Source organism: Eleutherodactylus coqui, chromosome 2, assembly GCF_035609145.1.
Source record: "Eleutherodactylus coqui strain aEleCoq1 chromosome 2, aEleCoq1.hap1, whole genome shotgun sequence".
NCBI lineage: Eukaryota > Metazoa > Chordata > Amphibia > Anura > Eleutherodactylidae > Eleutherodactylus > Eleutherodactylus coqui.
The window spans coordinates 83665791-83687206 of record NC_089838.1 but is presented as its reverse complement, the minus strand read 5'-3'; the positions used below and the strand labels follow the sequence as shown (position 1 = coordinate 83687206).

At 45.9% G+C, this 21416-nt stretch overlaps 1 long non-coding RNA gene across 1 annotated transcript; it reads right to left on the bottom strand.

Moving 5' to 3' along the window:
- Positions 1-4620: 4620 nt before the first annotated feature.
- On the bottom strand, positions 4621-7071 carry LOC136610579 (uncharacterized). Its single transcript, XR_010790111.1, has 2 exons — positions 6818-7071; positions 4621-4907 (listed from the first exon to the last, which is right to left on the bottom strand). It is a non-coding gene; the product is annotated as an uncharacterized lncRNA (long non-coding RNA).
- Positions 7072-21416: the final 14345 nt, after the last annotated feature.

The window sequence follows — 21416 nt, the reverse complement described above, 5'->3', positions numbered from 1 at the left end:
GGAGAGACACTTGTACTGCGCAATGATATCCTGCCTGTGTCCCATTACATGGCGGACGCCTGGTTAACCCATTTCATCGTCAGTCCTGGTGCTGTCCTGACAATCTTTTGCTTCAGTTTTGCAATTTCTTTGCAATTTCCTGTTCTTCAACTATAGGTACTATTTGGCCAAGACCCAGCATGCATTTTTCTGGAGTTTTTTAATACAGTTTTTCCGCTCTCTTGAGGCTTAATGCCTTATGGTGTTCAGGTGGAAAAATGCATGAATGAATTAAACACTATTGTATTACCCTAATTTCTCATGATGAATTTCTTCTCATAAATTACCAAGCACAGGCGTTTTCATCCTTTTTACCTATGTATTGTAGATATTATTCATATAAATTGCATTAACTCCTCCCTTTTTCCTTTGTATTAAAAAATTGTTTTCAATGAGACCGCTTATACAGCAGCTCCATCGCAGTGCCGCGATTTTCGAGCGGTGGCTGTTCTATTTTTGCCTGTTTAGCGCACCTCATCAATGGTGAGGTATGTTAAACTCCGCTGTCAGCCGCAGCTCCCTGAGGCTAAAAGCGAAAGTAAAATTGCGGCAAACCACCGTGATTTAAATCGCAGTGCTTACCGTAACGCATGTCTGCGGTCACACAGGATGGAAATCCCGCAGTGGGGCAGCACGGAAATTCCACAAGATTTCCGCAGCTTGAAGTCCAGCGGGTTTTCAAGCGGCTTATTCCTCTGCGGCCAGCTCTTCCCCATTAAGAAGAGAGTTGGCCGCAGCGGAAACGGCAATAATATTGACATGTTGCGGCTTGGATTTCCGTGCGCCATGTTAATTTCAGCGCAGCTTGGCCACAGCATGTGGACTAGAATTTTGCAAATCTCGTCCAATTTGCTGCTTCATCCCGGGATTAGAATTGCCAGTGGAATTTCCTTGCAGAAAGTCTGCACCAAAATTCCACGGCAATTCTGGATTGTGTGAACCCAGCCATAGGGTACACGTAACAGAATCGATGCAGGTTTTCCACAGCGGAATATTTATATCACATTCTGCACCATTGTTGATTTTTTTTTGTATTTTATTAAACAGATTTGCAACAGATTTCGCCCTTTGACTTGGCACTGCAGCAGACGTCACCCCTTCGAAGTCCATACCAATTGTGCGTTTTTTTTACATGGAATTTGATGCAGATTTTGGTCCAAATTCTCCTTCCGGAAAATCCGCACTGGTTCCACTACGTGTAAATGTCCACGGTAATTCTGCCTCCAAAGTACACGTCTTTTTGACGCATTTTTCATGTGAATTCATATTCAGAATTTGCCGCCATATATATATGGAGGATACACTGAAAAATATAGTACAATTGTTTTTGGCCACCATTATTATGGCCGTGAGAAGCGGCGCGCTGCACAACAACTACACAGTGATGTTTGTTTGCTGCGTGATGCCAATCTCCAAACATTATAGTGCATGCTGCAGTTCTCTTTCACGTGAATGATGTGTTTTTTCACACACCTAAGTATGAGTGGCCCAATAAAAATCAACGGGCTACTGACATTGCATGTTGCGCACATCTTGGCCACTTTGGTGTTTAAGCTCGGCCTTAAGATTGCCGGCGGAATTTCCGCCCCATCTGAACCCAGCCCTACAGTACAATCCAGAGGCAGGAGTTTTCAAAAATATTCACACGGTGCGAACATTTTCTGCAACAAATCTGCAGAATGTCCATTTATGTTACAGAATTCAATTCTTGAACTACAGGGGTTAGGATCTGCAATAAAAAACTGCAGCCAAATGGGCACCATTTAGCTGTGGATGTGGTGTGTATTTCCTGCGGAAAGCCGCAGCGACTCTGCCATGTGTGAAGGAGGCCTTAAGGTGCATTCCCACGTGGAAAACATCCACAGCATTTATAGTACATGGATAGTAGATGGGATTTTAAGAAACGCCGTCCGCATGCTGTGGGGAAGACCTGCAGCATAAAATGACAAGCGACGCAGAATTTAAATCCGCAACATTTTATTTGAGCTGCGAATTTTCACAGCGAGTTTCTACTCTTCAAATGAGGGGGTTAAATCTGTGGCAAATGCGCATCATTGCAGATTTTAGTGTGGATTTTTCTCTGCAGCAGAAAATCTGCAACATGTGAACATGTCCGAAGGTTGTATTCACATGGCTGTAAAAGCACAGCAGAATGCCAAGGCTATTCTGCCGCGGATCTGCATGTGGGTATAACTCTGTCAGTAGGCAAATACATATGTGTACCCATCGCTTCCACATGCTGTATAGAATTGTGTCATAACCCTGCATCTCCTTACACAATCACAACTTATGGGTAAGTCCCATGGACGTTTTTTCACTGCATAATACACTGCATTTGCCATCATGTGGCGTCTCAGACCAGCATATACATGTCATGTGCAACTCCCCGATCTGGTGGCCATAAGGCACTTGTTTCATGGGCCTTCTGCAATCATCACTGACCCCTTCCACTCTGTAGGCGCTGCGTCCAAACACCACAGAACTCCAGGCGTCGTCGATGTCACCAGCACAAGGGTGTCACACAAGAAATATGCAGCACTACTGTTACCTTGGGCTTCCTCATCCATAGGACCAACCTCTCCTGCTCCGTAGGAGCCGTGTCCTTAGCAAACAGGATCCCCGATGCCGTGGACACCATTTCCATTGAGGCGTTTTCCCGCAAAACAACTTTCTTCTACCCCTGGATAACGGTGCAGCAGCTCCTGTGAGGTCTGATTGTACTGAAAGTGGAAGTCAGGTGACCACTGCAGCCAATCAGAGGTCACAGTTTGTATTTTTTATTATTTTATTGCATGGACAGCTGTTGAAAAAAAAATTAAAGTGGTTGCCCGGCTTTAAAAAAAAATTTAATTTTTCAATCGACATAGCTGCCTCGAGGTCTTGTTTTTTGCAGGACAAGCTGTAGTTTTCTATGGTACAACTTATCGTACTGAAAAACTTTAAAATATTTCTCCGTGGTATAAAATGGAAAAAACCCTTGTGCTATTTTGGGGGCATCTTGTGTTTACGGCATACCTGGTGCAGCAAAAGTGACATGCTGACTTTATTCTGTGGGTCAGGACGAATAAAGCATAAATTTGATACGGCCATATTTTCTTTCACTACTTTCAAAAAAAATATTTTTTGTAAAGAAAAAAAAGTTACGTACTAAAAGTTTCATTGTCATCTTCTAACCCAGTGACTTTACTTTTCCGTCGATGAGGCTGTAGGAGGCCTCATTTGTTTGCAGCACATCCTGCAGTTTCTATTGGTATTATTTTTAGATACATCATGACTCTTTAAATGCTTCTTAAATCTTTTCTTCGAGACAGGATGACCAAAAACAACACAATTTTAGTGTTGTGTATTTCTTTTCACTGTGTGGGATAAATCTTTTTGTTTGTTTTACAAATTCATTGATAGGACTTTAATAAATCCAATGTTAAAAATGAGAAGGGGGGGTTGAAACTTTCCTTTTTTTTTCTTAAGGTAAACAGATTTCTAATTTTTACATTTTTTTGTTTGTCCCCACAGGGAACTTAAACTTGCAATTATTTGAATGCTTATAACATACTGCAATTTCTCAGTATCACAGTATATTGTATTTTTGCAGACATTCTATAGGCGAAAATCCATGGCAGCTCTCGGGCCTCCACAATGAATGGCACCCCGAGATCTCAGAGGTCGGCAGACAGTGGGAGCCCCTTCTGTTGGGCCATTTAAATGCTGCTGCCAGTACTGACCACAAGATGTAAAGGCTAGAGATAAGTGAGCACGCTCGGTAAGGTCAGTTACTTGAGCGAGCCTTGCTCATCTCAAGTAACTGCCTTCTTCTCCGAGCGTGCTCGGTGAGGTAGCGGGGGTCGGCAGGGAAGAGCGGAGGGGAGCGGGATGTCTCTCTCTTCCACCCCCCCCCCCCACCGCGTGCGCATGCTCGGAGGAGAGGGCAGTTAGTCGAGATGAGCAAGGCTCGCTCAAGTAACTGACCTTACCGAGCGTGCTTGCTCATATCTAGTAAAGGCCCATTTAAACACAATTACTATCACTCAAAAGATGTCTTTTGAGCAATAATCGGGTTTCCATTTATAGCGCAAGGTGATTGCTCAAACGTTGAGCGATCACCTTGCGCTCCAAGCGGGGGATGCAGAAGACAAGCGGGGCTGCATGTCTTCTGCATCCAGCTGTTCCCTGCTCAGAGCGACCGGCTGTTATACAGCCAAGCGTTCTGAGCGGGAGATGAAGAACACAGCTGGGCAGCTGTGTTCTTTATATCCCCCGCCTGTCTTCAGAGAGCGGGATACAACTGAAACAATATTATCAGCTGTATTCCGCTGTGAATGCCTGATAACTGATCGCTATCTTTCATCATGCTGAAAGTTCAGCGACTGCTTAACGAAAACTGGACAATGTCAGTGGAATTAGACACAACGATTATCACTCAAAAGATGGCTTTTGAGCGATAATCGTTGTCTAAACGGGCCTTTACTTGTTAATAGCCAGATAGGGCCCACTTCATACAAACCCCATGCATATCCGATGTACATCAGCTGTCAGCCAAAGGTTAAAACAAATCAATATTAGTGCCCAATATGTGATGACCAATGAAAATTTAAATTAATTTTAATACTCAACATGTACATTTACAGTACAAAATACTATACATATATGATTTCATACAGAGGGATGTGACGATCATGATTTTCCCAATTCAGTCTCTGAGTCTCTTTTTGACTCCTTTCCAAACAACAGGTTTACTACAGGCTGCCTTATCATCCTCCTCCTCACTCTCCTCTCCAGAGGCTTCATCACTTCCTTTCGCAGCATCACTACTACCCTCTTCTTCATCCTCATCAGACGACTCTTCTTCATCACTTTCATCATTTATTAATCTGAAAAATTACAAACATCTTTTTAAGACTGCATAGATACCAAATGCCGGTGACAACGGAATAGAAAAGGTCATTGCCAATTATACAGCTAAAGGCTACATTCCCTCATCGTAAAGCATTCCGCTCTGGATTTTGGTGCAAATCAGGCCAACTTTGTCATGGATTTCAACTCCATTTATGAAACGGTGAAATGAGCGCTAAGAATCCGCAGCATGGATTGACAAGAATTAAAATCTGCACTGTAGGTTATTTTACGCAACGGATTTCCACTGCAGCGTTTGCTTGAGATTCCTTGAAGTCTCATCCACACTGCTGATTCTGTAAAATCCTGTGGATTTTCTGCAGCCAATTCTGCTGTGGAAGGTTTGCAGCCTTTTCACGATCTATCAGCATATTTGCATCAGTATTGCAATTATTTTCTATTGGACAAATGCCGACAACATTTGCCCAGTAGATCGCAAAAGGCAAATACTGATGACAAACGGCTGTCACGTCATCTAAAACAGGGGTCCCCAACCACCGGTCCGCAGACCGGGGCCGGGCCGTTAGGAGGTCAGCGCCGGTCCGCGGAACTTTTCTTCTAAACACAAGGCCTGCGGGCAGAATCGGGCCCGCTGCCTTGTGCTATGTGGCCCGCAGCGTGCCGACGCCGCTGACCACTGAGGCGATTACCAGCGGGGGCGCCCCAGCTCCCCGTTGGTAATCGCGCTGGTCCCGGCACACACTGACCTCCGTGTGCAACCAGGAACCTCCTCCCCGAGTTCCCTGCTCATTAGTTCCGCAGGAGAGGACTTGGGGAGGAAGCGTGCCGGGCTGCACACTGACGTCTGGGCAAGCAGAGAGGGACCGACGATGACAGCGGGAAGGAGGTAAGTATATGGGGGGGGGGTTCTGGTTATTACTGAGGGGTGGGGGCTGCTTACTACTGGTGGGGGGGCTGCCTGTTACTGGGGGGGGCGGGCTGCTTACAACTGGGGGGCTGTTTATTATGGGGGGGGCTGCTTACAACTGGGGGGGGGCTGCTTATTACTGTTATTACGGGGGGGGTCTGCTTACTACTGGGGGGGCTGCTTACTACTGGAGGAAGCTGCTTACTACTGGGGGGGCTGCTTACTACAGGGGGGGCTGCCTATTACTAAGGGAGGGGGCTGCCTATTACTGGGGGGGGGCTGCTAATTACTGAGGGGGGGCTACTTATTACAGGGAGAGGCGCTGCTAATTACTGGGGGGGCTGCTAATTACTGGGGGGGGGGGGGAGATAAATTATATGCTGCCCTATGTGTGTGCTGGGGGGGAGGGGGGAGATAAATTATATGTTGCCCTATGTATGTGCTGAGGGGGGGGGGGATAAATTATATGTTGCCCTATGTGTGTGCTGGGGGAGGGATAGATTATATACTGCCCTATGTGTGTACTGCCAGGACATTCTAAATGTCATAATTAAATAAGAATGCACTAAACTCCAACCCCCTTCATAACCCCGCCCCATATAACCAAAGCCCCGCCCATGTCCCGCCCAACCTTGCCGGGCCTTGTAAAAATGTTCTTGCTTGAAGCCGGTCCCTGGTGCCAAAAAGGTTGGGGACCACTGATCTAAAACATGTCCATAATGCCCATCAGTGAAGACCATTTCCGCCTTTACAATCATAGCAATAAAATGGCGCAGTTCTACAAATGGTTAAAAATCTACACTTTTGCGATGACAGGACCCAAAAGTGCTAGTGGTACCTGAAAGGACCAGTGATCTGCAACTGTAATGTCGCAGGGTAAGGCAGTGCCAACCACAGCGTCAGAGCCTAAAGGAGCGCCAGTGAGAGGTTCACCTCCTCTTATCTGCTTAGGAGGAAGGGGAGATGGAAGTAGGGAGGTGAGGGGTGGTAGTGCCATACTTACGAATCCCGTTTACTCACCGTGTCTTCATTTTCTTCATTTCAGCTCCCAGCTAGGGGATAAGCGCAGAGACCTAGAGAGCAGGAAGGCCCGTCTGCTATGGGCCTGCAGGAGGGGTAAACTGTATCTCAGGGCCTGCAGGAGGGGTATAGCTAGTGGGAGGGACAAACTCTTATTGTGCTCTGTGTCCATCTCCACATTGTCTGTGTGCTGTTCACTCCAAAAAACCTTTACAGCAGCACTTCTAGTATGATGTCACAAGCACATGGAGGGTCAATGTAAGCAGAATGGTCCCTGTACAAACAGTCCATTGGGAAGGCTTTGGCTCCACCACAGTGACTCCGAGGGCCCAAGTAACAGATTGCACATGCAGCTGTGAAGGTATGTTTTTGGGGTTGAATCAGACAATTGCAATTTTAATAGCTACATATGTAGAATGCTTGTAAAAATTGCTAGACCATCATGCTCCCTGTTTATCTCAAAAACTGGTGACGGGTTCCCTTTAAAATTTGAAAGGGGGTGCTGTTGCATTTGTGTCTACAGCCAGCATTTGCAAAAAAGCAGTACTGTAAGTGACAGTTTGACACAAACAACTGTGTATCGAGAGTTTAAAGAAGGCCGTTTACTTCTAATGATCTCTGCAGCATTATATAATGTACATATGATAATATGCTATGTATACTAGGAGCCTCTTTAAGATATATGCTATATGTGATCGACTATCTGCAGATGATTTCTATGTCTAATGCTATAATATTCTATAGGTCTTAGTGATCCCTTCGTCATCATTGAGCTCTGTCCCCATCATATTTTCCCAATGGTGAAAGGTCGACGAACACAAGTTAAAGCTAAAACTTTACACCCAGTGTATGATGAGCTGTTTTACTTGTAAGTATATGAGTAACAGTTTTCTTCTATTTTAAAGGGAAAATGCCACTAAACTATTATAATGTACTAGCTGATATACCCGGCTTCGCCTGAGTTAATTTGGTACTGGTGTTTATCTGGTGTTCACACGGAAAATCTTATGTAGTTGTGGTTACTTTAGAGATACCGGAAAAACATATGTTCACCATTTTGCATAGTTCTCTGCGTTACCCAGGGAACACCACGTGGAAGTAACCATGCAACGTTTCCTTTATATAAAATGACATCAGGAAGTGAGAGAATTAGATTTCATACGTAAAATTTGGACGCTAATTCTTTTGCACTTAGAATTGAATAATTGAGTTGGGACCCATTAGCTTTTCCTATTTATGACATAATCAATGCCCGTGCCAAATTTCACGTTTCTATGACACCGGAAAGTGAGAAAATTACATTCCGCACGTAAAATTTGGACGCTAATTTCTTTGCGCATAGAATTGAATAATTGAGTTGGGACCCATTAGCTTTTCCTTTTTATGACATAATCAATGCTCCTGCCAAATTTCGAGTTTCTATGACACCGGGAAGTGAGAGAATTAGATTCCGTACGTAAAATTTGGACGCTAATTCTTTTGCGCATAGATTGAATAATCGAGTTGTGACCCATTAACTTTTCCTATTTATGACATATTCAATGCTTATGCCAAATTTTAAGTTTCTATGACATTGGGAAGTGAGAGATTTAGATTATGTACGTTAAATTTCGATTCCAATTCTTTTGCGCTAGAATTGAATAATCGAGTTGGGACCCAATTACTTTTCCTATTTTGGAGATAATCTATGCTTGTGCCAAATTTCATGTTTTTACGACATCGGGAAGTTGGAGAACTTTTGGCGAGTCAGTCAGTGAGTCAGTCAGTCAGTGAGTCAGTGAGTCAGTCAGTGAGTGAGTCAGTGAGGGCTTTCGTCTTTATATATATAGATGGGTAGCTGAAGAGAGATAATTTCAGTGATGTAATGATTATCTCTGAATTCACTTTCACTCCCCCGCAGCAAGCCTGCAAATAGCCTGTGCACTGTATTCTAATGAAGCATCTAGGAGTCCCCTGTGGTGTTTGTCAGAGTTTAGGAGTCTGGGGGATATATTATAATGCAGAGCACAAATTGTGTGCAGGTTTACTGCGGGGAGTGAAAGTGAGTTCAGATATAATAATGACATGACTGGAATCTGGCTCTTCTGCTTTCTACTCATTATAGTAGCTGCAAGGGAGTTTTCATTGTTACACATTCTCTTTATGGACCATGTAAGGAGTCTAGAAGTGCTTACTCCATGACCCATGCTCCACCTACGTTATGGTTTACCCTAGATCTGAATTCCATAGGCTAAAGTGCAATGCGAGGCAGATGAGGGCTCTTAGAGAAAGCATGGTTTTATTTTTCATCTCAGCATTGTTCCCTTATGTAAATGTAGTTCCTGTTGCTTATATGGCAGCGATATATTCTTCAGCACTCCACACCCTTAGGAGGGTCCCTTTCTAATGGCACAGATAGGTTGTGCTCCTTTCCCGTGAAGCCACAACTCCTAACCGGAAAAGTATTGATTTTTTTTAATTGCATCCACTGAAAAAAGTCACATCATAAGTGTGCCGTAAAGCATGTAAGACAGTTTTCTGGTGTACTATTCAATAGTAAATTTGCCCCTCCGTGCATAGTAGACAACGCGTTTAAGTATGTTAGTGTTTGGGAGGAAATCTGTGTAAGCACAGAGGGAACATGCAAACTCCATGCAGATGTTGCTCTGTATACTTTGTATAGATTTACTTTTTACATTTTCCACTTGATGAGTATATGTAAAATAAGCTGCGTGCCCCTGATATACTGTAATGTCTTCCACAGCTCAGTCTCGTCAGAGCAGTGTCGGAGGAAGTCTGCCTGCATTGTCTTTACTGTCATGGATCATGACTGGCTCTCCACTAATGACTTTTGGGTTGGGGGAGATGAAACATCTTCTCGGAGGCTTCCGCATTTGAATCCAGATGCGATTATCCTCCATGGACCCTTCCGGCTGCTGCGCATGCGCCCGCTGGCAAAATGCCCGACACATTCGTAGGAGCCAGGAAGCCCAGGAAATTTTAAATCTCCTTGCTCCCAGCGACTAACGGTCGCCGAGTGCTTGGAGCAGTGACCGGTGGCCTCGCTGAGCGGTCCCCGGTCACGTGATAAAGTAGCGATCTAACATTAGGCCGGTCACACATGACCGGAGAGGAATTACAGGTTCTGCATGCGCTTGATCAGCGGTAATCCACGGATCAATCGCATGCATTGGATTACACAATTCCCCCCAATTAGCGGGTCGGAATTACGTAATCCACTCGCAGAAACAGAACACAGCATGCTATATTTTACCACGAATATCTGCGACCCAGAGCCCTTTGTGCTCTGTGACCGCGGATATACTCGCACCCCATATGCAAACACATTGTGTACGGGCTGCGGGTACCCGAGTCATCTCTAAGCGACGGCACGGGAAATGCAAACAAAAAACCGCCTGTGTGAGTAGGCAGTTATGCGCAGTACATTACGCAACCGTACGCAGGGTCACAACCGGGCTCACAGCTGGAATCCGCTGCAGGCCTCAGCAAGCGGATTCCGCCTACGGTTACGTGAGCACGGCGTTATTCAGACCGCTACCAGTAATCCGTAATTTACAAGAAGCCCCGGGAACGTTCGTCTTCCTGCAGTTCCAGGAGCAGCTTGTTGAGCGCCTTCTCTGTGAGACCGCTGCACCGCAGCAAGATTACAAAGCCTCACAGCGCCACTTTCTACACCCCATCCCCGCCGCTGAGGTTACGAAATACCCCCCAAAATACATGAGAGGAGGGGGGATACACGGTTTTCTTGCCCCATGTGCCCAGCCCAACCAGCCTCCGTAATTACCCCTGTCTTCGGACATAAAACACAGTTTATATTATTACCTTTATCTAATATTTAGGGAATGCCAAAAAATGGGGATGGCGGGGGGGGGGGGGGGGTGAGGGGGGGGGGGATTATTTTTTGGAAGTCAAATTTTTTTCCGTATAAGTGGGCAATGGGGCCTGGAATTTATTCAGTTCTGCCCTGAAATCCAGCGGGCATTCCCTCCATTATGGGCCTAGCCATGTGTCCTGTAAGTAGATTAGGGCCACAATGGGTATGTTTCTGAACACGGGACAAACAGGGGTATCCATTTTGGGGTGAAAGTCTTCATTCCTATGTACACTGTACAAAAAAAACAGTTTTTAAATTGACAAAATTGCCAAACAAATGAAAATCGTAATTTTTTCCTTTTGCTTTGCTTAGATTCATTCAAATACTTTGGGGTCAAAATATGCAGTACACCCCTAGATGAATTTGTTAAGGGGTCTAGTTTTTAAAATGGGGTCATTTGTGGGGGTTCTCTATCGTTTTGGACGCTCAATGGCTCTACATGTGGGCAATGGGGACTGGAATTTATTCCGTTGTACCCTGAAATCCAACGGGTGCTCCTTCCATTATAGGCCTAGCTATGTTTCCTTTAAGTAGATTAGGGCCACAATGGGTATGTTTCTGAACACGGGACAAATGGGGGTATCCATTTTGGGGTGAAAGTCTTCATTCCTATGTACACTTTCCAAAAAAAACAGTTTTTAAATTGACACAATTGCCAAAAAAATGAAAATCGTAATTTTTTCCTTCTGCTTGGCTTAGATTCATTCAAAAACTGTGAAGTCAAAAAAGTCATCATACCCCTAGATAAATTCGTTAGGGGGTCTACTTTTCAAAATAGGGTCACTTGTGGGGGTTCTCCATCGTTTTGGTCACTCAATGGCTCTACAAGTGGGCAATGGGGACTAAATCTCCTTCAAGCAAAATTTCTGTTCCGAAAGCCACCGGTTGCTCCTTTCATTTTGGGCCCCATTGTGCATATAGACGTAATACTAGGGCCACAATGGGTATGTTTCTGAGCACAGGACAAACAGGGGTATCCATTTTGGGGTGCAAGTCTTCATTCATATATGTGAGGTACAAAAAAAACTGCTTTTGAAATGACAGAATTACCAAAAAAATGAAAATCGTATTTTTTTTCCTTCGGCTTGCCTTAGATTCATTCAAAAACTGTGAAGTCAAAAAAGTCATCGTACCCCTAGATAAATTCGTTAAGGGGTCTACTTTTCAAAATGGGGTAACTTGTGGGGGATCTCCATTGTTTTGGTCACTCAAGGGCTCTACAAGTGGGCAATGGGGACTAAATCTCCTTCAAGCAAAATTTCTGTTCCGAAAGCCACTGCTTGCTCCTTTCATTTTGGGCCCCATTGTGCATCCAGACATATGATTAGGGCCACAATGGGTATGTTTCTGAGCACAGAACAAACAGGGGTATCCATTTTGGGGTGCAAGTCTTCATTCATATATGTGAGGTACAAAAAAAACTGCTTTTGAAATGACAGAATTACCAAAAAAATGAAAATCGTATTTTTTTTCCTTCGGCTTGGCTTAGATTCATTCAAAAACTGTGAAGTCAAAAAAGTCATCGTACCCCTAGATAAATTCGTTAAGGGGTCTACTTTTCAAAATGGGGTCACTTGTGGGGGTTCCCCATAGTTTTGGTCACTCAATGGCTCTACAAGTGGGCAATGGGGCCTAAATCTCCTTCAAGCAAAATTTCTGTTCCGCAAGCCACCGATTGCTCCTTTCATTTTGGGCCCCATTGTGCATCCAAACGTAAGATTAGGGCCACAATGGGTATGTTTCTGAGCACCGGACAAACAGGGGTATCCATTCTGGGGTGCAAATACTAATTTTCATGTGTACTATAGAAAAAAGTCCTGTCTTTAAAATGACATATTTGCAAAAATATGAAATTTTTGTTTTTCTCTTCTAAATTGCATTGACTCCTGAAAAAAAACTGTGGGGTTAAAATACTCATGACACCCCTCAGTGAATACGGTAAAGGGTGTAGTTTTTAAAATGGGGTCACTTGTGGGGGTATCTATCATTTTGACTCCTATGAGCCTTTCTAATCTTGGATTGGTGTAGGAAAACAAAGTGTTCCTCAAAATGCTGAAAAGTAATGTTACATTTGTACGTCTCCTAAATGGTTAAAAAAAAAAAAAAAAAAGTTTTTCCAATGTGCGCCCAAAATAAAGTAAACAGATGGAAATATAAATCTTAGCAAAAATTTCTATATTATGTTTGCACATATTTGAGATATTGCAGTTGGAAATGTGAAAAAAATGACGATTTTTTCAACATTTTCCCAATTTTGGCGCTTTTAATAAATAAACACAAATTCTATCGGTCTTTTTTTTCCACCTAAATGAAGTACAACATGTGGCGATAAAACAATGTCAGAATCGCTTGGATATGCAAAACCTTTCTGGTCTTTTTCCATGCTAAAGTGACACGTGTCAGATTTGCAAAATTTGGCCTGGTCATTAAGGCGTAAACAGGCTTGGTCACTAAGGGGTTAAGTACCTCAGTCCCTGGGAACGGTCAGGGCCTGGTAAACTTTACTTGAAAACTTTGTCACTTTACAGAGTAAACACACCTGTGCAGGCAAGATAGTAGATTTGAGGTCAGGCAGGAAACACGGGCCCTACAGTCCTCGTTATCTGTATGGTACTGCTCCTGGAAGGGGAACACTCACTGAGTGACAGCCCGATCCCCCACCCCCCCGCAGGACCAGTGGCAGCCTGGCACCCCCCTTCATACTTACTGTTCAGCTGAGAACGGTCCGTCAGGGAAAGCTGCTCTTCTTCTTCAGCGGGAGCCAGCAGCCATGGAGTGAGCGGACTGCACATGCGCGTGCACCAGGCATGTTCACGAGGACCCAACCAGCCGGCAAGAGTTACTGCGCCTGCGTGACTAGAAGATGCAGAGACACCGCTGGATTTGTCGTATCCATAGACAACGGACAGGTAAAAATAGGGGGGCGGGGGGGGGGCACCTGATCAGGTAAGTATATATCTTCTGTATGGCTCATTTACAAAGCACACATTATATTGCAAAGTGCTTCGTAATGGCCATACAGAAGTATATAGCTGCATTTGTCATGGCGGGACAACCCCTTTAACTATCGCTCAATAGTTAAAATCAATCAATACAAATCGCTACAAAAAGTCACAGTATAGCTACAGTCTAATCCGTATCTGAAAAAAACAAATACACACGTTCTTGCCACATTTTTGCAATGTGGTAAATGGACAAATGTTTTTTATCAGGTGAAACACATTTGTTACACATACTATCTAATACAAATGTGTGGCTAATTACCGCATCCCAAAACCACATGAGGTTTTACAAATGTGGTTTTTATGAGGTTTTCACTGGATCTCAAGCGCTGCACTCTTCTTCTATATTTAAACACAATATTGCTTCGAGCTTTGAGACAAAGTGTTCTTGGCAATTTTCCTACTAAGCCTTTGTAAGCCAGTAAGTGGTGCAGTTTGGGATCTGGGTGCTGCTCCCTCTACTTGGGTAAAACAGAACAACATCAAATAAATATTATTTCTTTTTTTAACTTTGTTTTATTTAACAGAATACAAAATCATGGTACAGAGCATACTTGCTTAAAAAGAAGTATTATACATGGAATTGAGTGTTTCTATGCGAATAATATTTATGCGTACAAGTACATTTAACACTGATCTGTACCTATATAAACTGGTCAATAAAAAAAGAAAAGACATTGCTTTTTGTTTTGTTTTGCTTAGTTTCATGTTGAACAGTTGAATAACAATATAGGGGGGAGGGAGAACCAGAGAGCCCGCGCCGGGCAGCCGCTCAGTGCCTGGCGGAAAAATGGGGGGTACATTAGGGGTACGAATGGAATGTAGGGAGGGATGAGAGAGATACGAAGTATAGAGGGGGGAGGGGAAGGGTGGGAGCCCGGATAAAGCTCAGGTTGCTGATAAAGTTTGTCGGTTGATGAGCCAGAGGCCCCAGATCTCCTGAAACCTACCCGGGCATCCTCTGTTCTTATAAATAATTTTTTCATATGGAGTGACATCATTTATTAGTTTTATCCATTGTGTTAGTAGGGGTGGGTCTGCAGCCATCCAGTGCAGTACCACCACTTTGCGGGCCAGGAACAGTATTTTCCTGAGGAAGATGCGTGTATATTTGGGCCATTGATCTTCCGGCAGTAGACCAAATAGAATTACTTTGGGATCCATTGATATAGTAAATGGGGGTAGTAAAAGTGAGTTTGTAAAGGCTGTAATGTCAGACCAGAAATTGTTTACTGGTGGACAGTCCCAGATTAAGTGCCAAAAGTTCGCCCCAGGTTGGTGGCATCTGTGGCATGAGTTTGATGGGACGTTGCCCATTTTGTGTAGTCGGTTAGGGGTGAGATAAGCTTGATGGATTATATAAAGTTGGATCAGTTTATTATTCACGGCAGGAGAGACAGACAGGTGGGATTCCATGATGTCCGTCCAATTGTCAGTTGTGAGGGATGGGATAGAGAGCGTCCATTTATTAAAGACTGGAAGTGGGTTGTAGTTTACTTTGGCTGAGAGCAAATGTGTATAGAGTGCCGAAATCAAGCCCTTGGGTCCTTGGGATTTAAGGATTCCGATGGTAGGGAAATTGGATCTCTGACTAGAGTTGGGGGGGGAACTGGGTGGTCAGTGCGTGCCTAAGTTGAAAAAATCTGAACAGCTGGAGGTGTGAGGATTGTACTAGGTCGCGTAGCTGAGTGAATGTGGGGAGTATACCGTCCATGTATACATCTCTCAGCGAGATGACCCCCAGACTCCTCCAGTATTGGGGGTCTGGGACTGACTGCAGAGCCGTCAGGCCTGGGTTATTCCAGAGAGGGAGATCGGATACCGTATCATCAAATCTCTGGATAGATTTTGTCTCTCTCCACACACTCAGCGCCAATCTGTGGAGTGGTAATAAATCGGAGGGATTTGAACATTCGGGAAATTCCAAATACACCAACAGATTGTTGCCTTTCACTTGATGTTCAAGGTATTGGTCTGTGGTGGGTTTTCCTGTGTTTTGGAACCACGGACGTATATTGCGAAGCTGGCCAGCTAGATAATATAGTCTGAGGTCTGGGAGGGACATACCAGCCTGGTTCTTGGGTCTCTGTAGTGACTTTAAACTTAGTTTGGGTCTCGAAGAGCCCCATATAAATGAGGAGATGTGGGAGTTTAGGGATTGGAAATACCGTTTGGGGACGATCGTAGGCATGTGCTGTAAAATATATAGGCATTTCGGTTGTATAGCCATTTTGACTAGGTTTATGCGTCCTGCAACTGATAGGGGCAACCTGGACCATTGTTTAAGTTTGTGTCTTATGGTTTCAAATAGAGGATTAATGTTTTCTTCCAGGGCTTTGTTGTGGTTTCGGGTTATGTTTATCCCAAGGTATTTGAACGTTGATACCACCGCCAGGCCATATCTAGCTACTGAGGGATCTATCACAGGGTTATGGTCCATGTATAGGATCGTGGATTTGGACCAGTTAACTTGTAGGCCTGAATACTGGGCAAATTTGTCAATGTGGTATAAGGCCAGGGGGAAGGAGGTTTCTGGATTTGATAGGAAAAGGATCGTGTCATCCGCATAAAGGCCCACCTTACTCTCCAGGCCCCCCCCCACCTGATTCCGGTTACGGCCGAAGTGGATCTCAAGCGAATCGCCAGAGCCTCTATGGCTATGGCGAATAAAGCCGGGGATAGTGGGCAGCCCTGACGGGTGCCCCTGGTCAGTGAGAAGTCGGCCGATGGAATACCATTTACATTTACGTTGGCACTTGGGGATTTATATATTATCTTGATCCAGTGTATGAACTGGGGACCGAAACCGAAGCGGTGAAGGCAGGCCTCCAGAAAGCTCCACTCCAGGGAGTCGAAGGCTTTCATCATGTCCAGTGATGCGAGGGCCCAGGGCATGTTAAATTTGGTACCAATCTGAATGGCGGTCTGGACTTTTCGCATATTAATCGTTGTAGACTTCCCTGGCATAAAGCCAGTTTGGTCTGGATGTATAATAGAGAGAATGACTTGGTTTAGTCTAGTTGCCAGGACTTTGGTTAGAATTTTGTAGTCTGCGTTGACTAGCGAAATGGGTCGATAGGAGCTACAGTCTAGCGGGTTTTTGTTGGGCTTTAGTAAAACGATTATGGTGGCTTTATAAAATGAGGGTAGAAGGGAATTGCCTAGTTGGGCCTGGAGTAGTGTTTCGTGCAGTAGTGGGGTAAGATGTTCACTATATTTTTGGTATACTTCAATGGGGAGGCCATCTGGGCCCGGGGATTTGTTCAGAGCCATATCTTGGATGGTTTGTTGAATTTCTTCTAGAGAAATAGGGGCCTCTAGAAGCGCTATTTGTTCGGCCTCAAGTGTTGGGAATACCAGATCTTGGAGGTAGCTGAGGGTGTCTGTAGTGGATTTGTTAGTAGAGGAGCTATAGAGATTGGCATAGAATTCTCTAAATCGTTCTGTGATGGACTGGGCGTCGGTGAGCGTCTCGCCTTGTGTATTTTGGATTTTAAGGATAGTATTGGACTGGCCCTCCCGTCTGATGAGGTTAGCCAGAAGGTGGCTGGATTGGTTTCCCAGTTCAAAGTAATATTGTTTGGTGAAGAATAATTTACGTTTGGTTTTTTCGTGGATTTGAATTTTATGCAGGCGGGACATGCCGAGCCATGCCACCTTGTTGGAGTCTGTAGGGTCAGAAATGTAAAGTTTTTCCGCCTCCACAGCCCGTGCCTCGATGTCGCGGTCGGACTGGGATGTGGATTTTTTAATGTGAGTGATGGCGGATTTGAGACAGCCCCTGAGGTAAGCTTTGAGGGTATCCCATTTCAGGGCATAGTGGGTGTTGTTGTTGTGGACGTCCAGAAAGGTTAATATGTGGGCGGGTGTTTGGTCGTCGGTATCGATAAGTTTAAGCCAGAATGGATGTATTTTCCAGTTGGGGATGATCTTATATTGGGGGAATTTTAAGGTTAATAGTATCGGGCAGTGATCAGAGATGCCTCGCGGGCAGTGTGTTATATTGGAGAGGTAAATTGCTAGAGATGGGGAGCCGAATATATAATCAATTCTGGACAGGGTGTTATGTCCCTGGGAGTGGCAGGTGTAATCCTGGGCAGTGGGGTGACTGATGCGCCAGAAATCTAACCATCCCACACTATCAGTTAGCTGTTGCAGGGGGGATTTAGCAGTGGTAGAGGCTGTGGAAGGTGTATGGAACCTATCTATATTTGAATCCATTACTTGGTTAAAGTCCCCCATGCAGATGACACTTGCCAGGGGGTATTGGTGGGCGAATGCTATGGCCGCTTGTACGGGATATTGGTTGTTATGGGGTGGGTTATATATACATAAGATGATATAGGGTTTAGAATCTATTTCGGCATATACGAAAGTGAATCTCCCTTCAGGGTCTCTACGGGTGCTAATTGGGTTCCATCTTACTGCTTTGTGGATGAGTGAAACTCCCCTGGAGGAGGAGGTGTGGAAGGAGTAGCTTACCCATTGGACCCAAGGTTTTTTGAGTAGTTCGGCTTTTTCTATAGTGAGATGAGTTTCCTGCAAACATACAATGTGAGGGTTAAATTGTTTAATGTATGAGAACACAGCCTTGTGCTTGACGGTGGTGCCCAGACCTCTCACATTCCAACTAAAACATGTTAACGCCATTTAAGTGGTATAAATCGGTAATTCGCAAATAGGGCATTTAAGAGCGGCGGCATTTTGCGTGTAATAATGGAATAATAGCACCAGCGCGGACTCTCCGGGAATTTAACAAAAAATGAACTGTAATCACACAAACATTTAACATGTGACATTCCGTTTAACTATTATAACAGGAATGTCAAGAGAAAAACCTTTAAGTTACGCTCTAACGAGAGAGTAACGGTTGTTACCAGTAGGGGAAATTCCTATGGCCTTAAGGGAAGTGGTGGCATCGACTGAGACTAATGAGTTTTGCGTCTTATTTATCATGTGCTAAGGTCCCAATAAGGGAGTTATTGAATATTAATTGCACATTGTTCCCAGTAGGCCAGGGGAAGTATAGAATAACATTATAAATAAGGTTTAGAATATAGCTACGACATATTTAGGATCCAGCGTCCGCGGATAGTCTGAGATGCATATGGAGCCATTCCATGGCTTCGGCTGGTGATTGCATGAAGAGGACTTTCCCGTCTGCTACGATGTGCAGGCAGGCAGGGTAGGCCATGGAGTAAGGGATGTTTCTGTCCTTGAATTTTTTCTTGACCTCTATAAAGGTGGCTCTCTGCTTTTGTAAATCCGCGGAAAAATCAGGAAAAATGGAGATCAGCGAATTGTTGTATTTAAGTGGGCCTTTAAGTCTGGCTTGACGCAGTGCAATGTCACGGTCTCTGCAGTTCAGAATCCTTGCCAGGAAGGGGGGCGGGGGTTTGGCCGGGACACGATGGGCTCTCTCCACGGTAAAGGAGGCAGAGAAGATGTCGTTCCCCAGTATAGATTTTAGCCAGTTCTCCGTGAAAGTCTCCGGTTGGGAGCCTTCTGCTCGTTCCGGCAAGCCAATTATCCGTAGGTTGTTGCGACGGAGGCGATTTTCTAAGTCGTCCATCTTGGATTGGCAGAGTTCTGACTGTTTAGTAGCTTTCTGTATTGCTGCCGGGAGTGGTCTCAGGGAGTCTTCAATATTAGAAACGCGGTCTTCCATCTCGCTCATTCTGCCTCGCATATTTTGTAAGTCCTGCCTCAGCAGGGAAACGTCTGCTTTGATTTCATCTATTTTGCCCGTGAGGGAGGATTTGCAGTTATTGATAGCTTCAAGAAGTTGCGGCATAGTGGGTTCTGGGGATTGCCCCGGGTCTGTCTCGCTCTCTCTCGCCTGGGTGGTACGTGAAGGCCGTGGTGTATGTTCAGGTGTCTCTGTCCGGGAGAATTCTTTAAGTTTTTCGGCCGCAGTGCTGCCCTTGGCTCGGGTACTCATGTTGAACAGATATTAAGCGGGGAGGATAATTGAGGCTGTAGGAGTGTGACTCCGTGGTAATATTGAGAGAGAATGTATGGGGCTTGAGAGGAGTTCTGCTCGTGCTGTTTGAAGAGCTGAGTGACTTGAAACACCTAGCGGTGTTAGCTGGATGACGTCAGCCGTTGAGGATGTGGGCCCTAGAACATTGTGTAGGGGCCTGGATTACAGTGCAGTCGATCTGGCGGGAGATGGTATTTGAAGGAGGCGTGAAGACTAGGCCCCAGAAGTTCGGTGGGGGTCCTGTAGTGACTCCAGGGGGATAGCCCTCGGGCCCCAGACAGATAGATGCCTTAATGGGCTTGTTATTTCAGCTGCCTTCTTTTGCGCCGTTTGTCAGGGGCTATCTCGGGTGCCCGGATCTGTAGGGGGCTGCGGTGCGGCCTCTGTTATCTTATGGGGTGTCTCGCCAGGGGCTTTATCCTGGGGACGCTCCCAGTGCGTTGGGCGACCCCCTCCTCCAATATAGCCTAGGGGATGTCGATCTCCCGGGCAATGACCCCCCCCGATTTTACTCACAGTTCGTGGTCTCTCGGAGCAGGGGCTCAGCGGTGGATGAGATTTGCCGCGGGTCTTGTGTGTCGGCGAGCAGGCTGGCACAGTGCAGCAGCGCGGCAGCTCCGGTCGGCGTGCCGCTGGTCTAACGGGTCCCGTCCAGCAGGGGAAGAAGGCCAGCCCGCGGTGTGCTCAGGGCTTGCAGGGAGAAGGTACGCCCGGGGCTCCGCCAGCGGGACGCTACAGGAGGATTCCGGCAGCAGGCCAGTAGGTTCCCGGAGTCTCCGCTGAGATGTCTCGTTGGGGACTGGGGGATGGCCCTTCCAGGGCTGTGTGCATCCGCACTGATCGTGGGGGGGGCTGGGCGATGTAATCCGGCGCGGCCGTTTGCGCCGCCGATAGTCCCGAGCTGCGGGCCGCTACACCGCCGGCTCTAGGTGCCGGGGGCCGGTCCCGATGGTATGGCGGAGGTATATACGTCCGGAGGCTCTGTCGCGCAGCACCGCCGGGTCGCGGCCAAGAGTGCCGGCAGGGAGTTGGCAAACGGTCACCCCGCGCTCCGTCCCGAGTCTCCCGCCGTCCGGTGGGATCTCAGAGGCGCCGCTGTCCCTCGTACCGCAGCTGCAGCAGGGTGCGTAGGTCCCGTCGGTGCCTCAGGGAGGTGAGTGGAGTGAATTAGGCCAGGATTTTGGCAGGATAATAGAGGATCCCCTGGGGAGCTTCACTTAAGTGCGACCGGCCATCTTGGTCGCAGGCCACGCCCCCCCAATAAATATTATTTCTGGTGGTCTTGGGCAGCGAAGCGGTTAATGCAATATTATTTTGTGGTCTAGGGCAGTCAGATGAATACTTTAACCTCTTCCCGCTCCAGGATGTACATTTACGTCCTGGAGCATTGGGGTATGTATGCAGAGAGGTCGCGGGGCGACCTCTCTGCATACAGCGCGGGTGTCAGCTGTTTAGTACAGCTAACACCCACGGGCAATAGCTGCGATTGGCCGTTCGCGGCTGTTAACCCTTTAAATGCCGCTGTCAATTCTGACTGCGGCATTTAAAGCCCCCAAACACTGTTCGGGGGTCCTGCATGGCCCCCCGGCGGTGAGATCAGGGGAGCCGTGCAGGTGTCATGGCTGCCGGGGGCCTTCTGGAGTGGCTGCCGGGGGCCCCGTGGAGTGGCTTGTTAGGCTGCCTGTCAGAATGCAGTATGATGTAATGCTATAGCATTACGTCATACTGTAGGAGCGATCA